Source organism: Halichondria panicea, chromosome 1 (genome assembly GCF_963675165.1).
Source record: "Halichondria panicea chromosome 1, odHalPani1.1, whole genome shotgun sequence".
NCBI lineage: Eukaryota > Metazoa > Porifera > Demospongiae > Suberitida > Halichondriidae > Halichondria > Halichondria panicea.
In genome coordinates this window covers 9,689,293-9,696,417 of record NC_087377.1, presented here as the reverse complement: position 1 = coordinate 9,696,417, position 7,125 = coordinate 9,689,293, and the positions used below count along the sequence as shown (strand labels likewise).

Sequence of the window (7,125 nt, the reverse complement as noted above, 5' to 3'; positions counted from 1 at the left end):
CTGTAGAAACATGGAGAGTATCGTCTGTGCTGCATGTAGCCTCGAGACCAGGCCGATTAAAATACGGCCTGGTCTCTATTGCATGGGTGATAGTGCACATGCGCAAACTGAGTCTCCCAGAATATGGGGATTCGTTCACGTTAGTAAACCTTTGTAAAATTATACCGTAAACTAGTTTGTTTACTAGTTTCTTTCCGTATTATTTTTAACAAATACTTGTCTCCTGTGGCTTTATGCCCTCTATTGTGTTGTCAAGAAGGCTTACACACTTGTCTAAAGCCAGAAGAGGCTCTCTACGATGGTCCTATGGTTGCAGTTGGAAGCACAAAGTCAAAGACTTGCCATAGTCTGTCAGAAACCCTTTTAAGTCTTTAAACTCTCTCTCTTGTGAAGCTGTGGCTTATATTCTCTATTGTGTTGTCGAGAAGGTTTGCACACTATTATGAAACCAGAAGAGGCTCACATCTACCTCTACGATGACCCTATGGTTGCAGTTGGAAGCACAAAGTCAAAGACTTGCCATAGTCTGTCAGAAACCCAGTTCAAAACATCACGACCATCCAACCATCATAGAGGTAGATGAGAGCCTCTTCTGGCTTCATGTGCAAGCCTTCTCAACACAACACCATAGAGAAGGCCACAGCTAGCTAGCTAGCTAGGCTATAAAAAGCTTCATATAATAGTAGATAGTACATGGGCGTGGACGGCCACGCCTATAATTAATTACATGCAATAGGTACCTGGTCTCGAGGCTATGCTGCATGCTACTGATTGAGGTGTGCAATTGTGCTGGAGCGAAGCTACAAGCCAGTATGTGGAACAAGTGTGTTGTAGGTGCCTTTCCTCCTGCTTCTGTAACTTTGGTTCCGCAACTGATCACAACTTTATAGTTGGCTAATGTTGTTCAAGTAGGTCTATTTTAAAATAGCTATCTAGCTGTTCCCATTGTTGGTCTAGATTTTATGCTACTTGAAAGTGTCATGTGGTTTTCAGCATGTAAGTGTGTAATATAGATCATAAAAATCATTGACTAATGAGAGTTAGTGTCTCAGTTTATGTTTAAATCAGAAACTTACTCCTATGCTATAGAATCTTCACCTTCAGAGTCTCCAAAGATGTCACACGTGAGTTGGTTGACTTCAACGTCCAAGTGACTACCATCGATATCACTGCTGACGTCCGACTGTTCATCACTCGCACTGTCAATGTCTTCTTGCTCTGCTGCTAGAGCTTCAACAGGGAGGTTAGTGCATCCTGTACATTTGCAGCCAGGACCACAGTAACCGTTACGTTTCTTGCAGTTACAGCGTGATGAGGAGCATCCTGTTTTACAGCCACAGCCTTTCCGAACGAGCGCCACTTGTTCTCTGATTCTAGACACATTACTTTCACTGTCCCAATCTATCATGAGGGTGTTTGGATCAGGCTTTTTCCAGCCGAAGTCTTCTAGTGGTGGATGTACAATGTGGTTTGATGCTGCTTGGTTCCATACAGATGAAACCCAGCTACTCCTCTTCCAATGTCGAAGTAATGTTTCATGCGAGGGTGTCATGTCCTCCTCGTACTGAATTCTCGCCCATATCCTGTCTCGTATAAGGTCAAGCCATTGCTCATGTCGTTGGTGATTGCTAGCTGACTGGACTGAGTTGAACAAGGTCATTGGGGTTGGAAATGAAGGTAAGAATGCTGACTTGTGCTTCTTAAAATAAGCACACCCTACTAGCCGCAAGAAAGATAAGTACCCATTGTGCTCATTTGTGAGTGTACCAGGTGTGCTGGTTGTGTTTGATGTTATAAATTCGGCGTACTCAAGCAATGTGTTTAGAAAAGTGGTTTTTCCTAGTCCAGTGAAAAAAGAAATGTAGTCGCAACCTGTGACAATAAATAATGTTTGAATAATTGGTGCTATCTTGCTTTCTTCAACTGCAGCCAAGTCTGGGTCGTTCTTGAAGCTCGTCAAAAGAGCTGGTAAGTCTAGTAATCTTTGTTCTATAGAATTGAATGGGCTTAGTCGTACAATAACATCTAGCTGTGTTTCCGCAATGATCGTCAGTCCTATGTGGTACACATCAGTATCAGGGCTTAGAACAAGCTTTTTTTTTTGTCCCTGCTGAATGGAGAACATGTAGCCATATTCTAGTGTCACTCTCCTCAGCGTTGCTTGTTAGCCTCTCATCAACCATGGGTTGTGTTTGATGTGTAACAAACATTGCCTTCTCTGCCATATCTCCGTCAAAACCTCCAGCTGTTATAAATCGTTGTGTAGGCTTAAGTCTGTTTCTGATTTTCTGAAGAGTGTATTCAGAAAGAAAGCATACTAGTTGTCGCTTGCATTTTCTGCAGTTAATGACATTCTGTCTCCACTTGGGAGGTATTATCATGTCTGCTGAGAAGCCACTGCAGCTGTGATCATCTGGAATCTGATTGATCTCATCTCTATGAAGTCGTTCAAAGTACTTCGGGCTGTCCTGTTGGCAGTTTGGATCGTCAAACAGTAAGTGAACTTCAGTTGTTGATGAATTTCTGAAGTGCGGTAGGATGTGCTGTTTTAGTAAGAAGTCAGCATAGTCCCCCATTGTCCTGTGGGAACTCCAAGGGGTGATGTTTATTAGGAACATGCCTTCAGTAATGACAGCATCTGGTGACCACCCATCTTTTAGTGCTGTTGTAATAATTGGGGGTGTCACGTGCTTGTATCGCTTCTCATATACCTTGGTTATATTCGCCTTTGCACCCTTGTTCAGTAGTTGCTATTGCTCTTGGGATTTCAATGCACTGTTTGTATGACATGTTGTCTTTAATCCCTGTTGTGACGGTGAATGAAACACGTTTTTTCCACACCTCAAGCTGAAGCTTTCGTTCCCTTTCAACTTGAGAGCCTTTCTTTTGTCTAGTACGTTTTTCGGTGAAAGTTAGTAACCCCTTTCTGTGTTTTGGTGGCTTTACACTTGGTGTTCTTATAATGTAGTAGTCAATGTATTGTTTGAGAGTAATAAGACCTATCTCTCTGAAGTTAGAAAGGTCATTAGCTTGTTCTGGTCGGGGATTTAATGTAAACTGGTGACTTGATTGTCGGGCTGCTTTGCTTTGCTACCCACAAAAATTTGTGATTCCAAATTTTTTAGCGCTTTTGCTCTTACAGGTAAAAATGAAGCAAGCGACTCATGTTTTCTGCTGATGGTCTGGTGATGTACTCTTTGCAGTCCTTGTTGATGCACATTTCGTGTGCCTCATCAATACCGATGGAATGACAGGCTCAACCGAGGATGCTAACAGTGAACATGCTTTTTTTCAGGTAAGAGAGAATATCAGCAGGGACAGACAACATTTCTTTTATATGAAGAGGTATGAGCTTCGAGTACTTTGGCCTGTCAAATGCTGTAAAAAGAGGTCCCATCAGTTTTATAGCTGCCATTCTTAACTCCCAGTTACCACTTCGCATTGCTAAGTATAGTGCAAGATATGCCAAAAAATCACTGAGCAAGAATTGCAGCCAAAACTTGAGGGTGGGATTCTGTTCTGCTTCATTGCTCATATAGCTTTTAAAGTCAGACGCACCACTACCTATCTCTTTAATTGTGTCAATCAATTCTTTTAGGTTTCTGTGAGCGTTCGCTTGCTTTTCTGATGGAGGAACATTCTGCAAGAGTGCAGATACTTGTTGTAGGAAGTCACTGGGAGCTTGTTTGGAGAGAAAGTATCTCATCAGTACTCTGTATAGGGCCTCCCATGATTCAAGAAGAAACCGGTGGGTACGTTTGAAATTCGTACCTAATGACCTTGGCAGGTAGCCACTAGATCTTGCTAGGTCACTCAGACCTGCATCAAAGTATATCTTAAGCAATACCTCCTGGTGATTCTTTAAGAAGTGCCAATCCCCAGGGAATAAGATGAGCCATTTGCTTTCGTTCCCATATTCTACTCTGATTGAATGTAATCTCTCGTAGGTAGCTTGGTCGCCCTCAAGTATTACGTGTGTCTTCTTACCAGACAGTATAAATTCTGTGTAGAGATCATTGATGATACTAAGTAGGGTCTCTTTGTCGTCACATTTCTCATCTAGAACTTTGAAGTACACTATTGAGGTTTTATTGGGTGAAGGTACATTCTGTGAGAGACAATAGTACATTTGCATACTGATTAGATAGTTTGAGCTCTCTTCATTAGCCAATTTTAGCACAATGTACTGCTCACAGATTTCACCTAATATGTCCAATGACATTTTCTCTTCCTTTCGTAGCTCAAAATTTTCCATTGTCATGGTTGGCTTATCAGTTTGCTGTAGTTCTTGCATCTGTGGTACTTGTGTAGGGATGGTAGCAGCAGCAATTGCTTGGTTCTCAACACCAGTTCTACTTCGTCTAGCTTTCTTCGGTTTAGGAGAGTTTAGAATTTGGTTTTTATGTGGAGAACGTGTTGAGTATGGCCTTTTTACAAGACTAGTAGCGTCGTAATTACACATGTAGCTACATGTAGGCTGAGGGAGATCTACATTTGTCTCTATTGGTGTGGGTTCTTCGGAGCTTGACAAGCAAATTTGTACAGTTGTACCATGCCAGCCAATACTTTGGTTACCACTGTAAACACGAGCGAAACTCTGCTGGTAGTCTAAATTATCAGCTGAGACAATGATAGGACAATCCAGTGTGTGTCCATTTAGTGGTCCCTCCCTTTGCCTCATCTCGACTCTGTATTGCATATACCTAGCATGTGTTTCACTACTTGCACAAACACCTAAGCAATTTAGCATGGTTTTTAATCTAATTGATCCTCCACAAATGTCAATAGCGTCAGTTATGAGTGTGTGCATGGGGAAAGAGCATTGGCGATTGATGGTAAACAGTATCTGGCATAGAGTAAACACTGTTCTGACTTTTCGGACATAAGTTAATTTCTTGTTGGACGGTTGTGTTATTAGACATGCAGCCTTCCATATTGCCAGGTCAAGATTATCAACAAATGCATCTACATCAAAATGTTCAATTGTGTGTGGCTCAACAGAGTCAGCTGTTATCAGTTTGTTAGCGTGAGCATGTAGCTTGCTATTAATACTTGTGTAAGCGTACATGTAGCATCTTCTTCGTTAGCATGTACATTTGTGTTTCCTTGCCCGAGAGCTACGGTAAGCGCATGTACAAGATCACCCCATAGCGGTATATTAGTGTACATATTTTGGAATTGCACACCTGTAAGCCATGTGATGCTGTAGCAGTGATGAAAGAGAGCTTCTTAGCCAAGTATGACTGTGAAGATCTTTGTCTTCCTTTGTATATCCGATTTTGTAGCAATGGAATCTAGTTCGAGTTTAAATTTCAAATACACTTGTGGTAGTAGAAATGCGGTCTGTTTTAGAAGGCCTTCACCAACTGTAATAGCTAGTATGTGAACAGCGTAGTCTATTACATTCTCCCAAGTACGAACATCTGACAATCTAGGAAGATTCTGTTTTATCTCCGAAAGTAGATCTGTCAGGTCTGCATCTGTGCTCGTAACTAAATTATTAACGTGCTTTACAGCAATAAGATGAGACTTATAGCAAGCATAACACACACGATCATCTGGTTGAAAGGTGCCTTTGAATTCAGTATTAGTATTTAGGAAATGTTGGAGTACTACTGGCTCTGGCACAGGACGGCTTCTGCTGTAGTTACGAATATGTTTTCCACATGTTTTGCAGTCACTATGTGTTGCGTGTGCATGCCTGTACCATTGCATGTAGTGATATGAGCAAATTGGTACATTGTTAGTTCCATTTTCGTTAGAAAAGGTAGCATCATTGTGCCCCGCTGGGAAAAATTTTGATAATTGTTGTGCATCGATTGACTTGGCTTTAATGTCAGTGTTCGTACAATTAGGAATATAACAGATCAGTTTTATGATACCTGTATTCTTTCTCCATCTAGGTGAGAAGCTAATATCATTGACATCGCTTACATCCCTCCTACAAAGCAAGCAGATGCAGCTTTCTGGCTGTACATTGAGAGAAGGCTCAGCGGCTTGGAGTTGCTGCAGCAGTGAAGGATCTTTCCAGGATTTGGGATGGGAATACTTGGATAGGTCTTTCTTCTTACATAGAGCACATTCTTCGCATGATCGGCCTGGATGTACTGCTGAAGTTACATGACGCGACTCTCTTCCAGTATCTCTAGCAGATCTCATTATTCTGTATTAAATTTGTTGTGTTGACAATTTTGTGTGCATTGTTTTCATAGCTTACCATAACTTGGACAAGTGGTCAACTCTTGTAAACCATGTGTGCTGTGTAAACTATGCCCACTTTGACATGCTGTAAAGTGATGAATATACGTCAATAGAACAGCCCAATTTTTGGACATAATTCGCATCAGCCTTTGAACTATTGATATGCAAACTTTGGAGTTGGTGGGGAGTGCGGAACCGTTTTTTACATCGGCTAATGTGCAGGTAGGTCAAAACCGCAAGATTTGGTGGCTGCAAAAAGCTCTTGTGTAAAGCAAGACTCAGTGTTAAAATTGTGAGATACATGTTGTTGTTAAGAGGATGCAATAACAATAAAGAAGATGCAAATATATATTGTATACGTGCAAGCATAGATGATACAGTACTGACGTGGATGTGAAACGTTTCCGGATTCCAGTATTCTGCTTGAAGCTATCATAGTAACGGGGATATCCGAGGTAATTTACTAGTTTCCGTAAATTAGGCAATTTGTTCCAAATAAACGCCTAGGGAATTATCGAGGTTATACCAAGCAGCTGTGTAAGTGAGTTGGCAGAACTGGCCAGAGACAGATATAGATAAAAGAGAATCTATGCATTAACAGAGAGGATATTGATGCTGCAAGTGTATTAAGCGAATATTAAGACAGTAGTAGTGACTGTGAGGAGGTAGAATGAGTAGAGGAAGTACAGTCCAGTGCAAGATGTTAACTATTAAGTCTATTTAATTATTATTTTATAGTAGATCTACCCCTGTACCCATGTAATTATATCCAAAAGCAAGTCACTCAATGTTGGTAGCATGCATGTAGATCAAAAGAAGTGTGGCTGACTCATAACACTAGCATGAGATAAGCAAACGGGTGAAAATTGTTGATAATCTGTACGATTATGATAATAGAATTTTATAATAGTCAGAGTATTAATT

The 7,125-nt window shown here is 41.0% G+C and overlaps 1 long non-coding RNA gene across 3 annotated transcripts; it reads left to right on the top strand.

Annotated features, from left to right (window-relative positions):
• The first annotated feature begins 130 nt into the window (after window positions 1-130).
• LOC135331038 (uncharacterized) lies at window positions 131-6,324 on the top strand. Of its 3 annotated transcripts, XR_010393076.1 has the most exons (8): window positions 131-908; window positions 1,090-1,243; window positions 1,302-1,677; window positions 1,930-1,968; window positions 2,344-2,494; window positions 3,143-3,295; window positions 3,599-3,748; window positions 5,904-6,324. It is a non-coding gene; the product is annotated as an uncharacterized LOC135331038 (long non-coding RNA). The 3 variants fall into 3 exon arrangements; XR_010392994.1 differs by having other exon boundaries at window positions 131-1,243; XR_010393041.1 differs by having other exon boundaries at window positions 131-1,243; window positions 3,599-3,752.
• The last annotated feature ends 801 nt before the right edge of the window (window positions 6,325-7,125 follow it).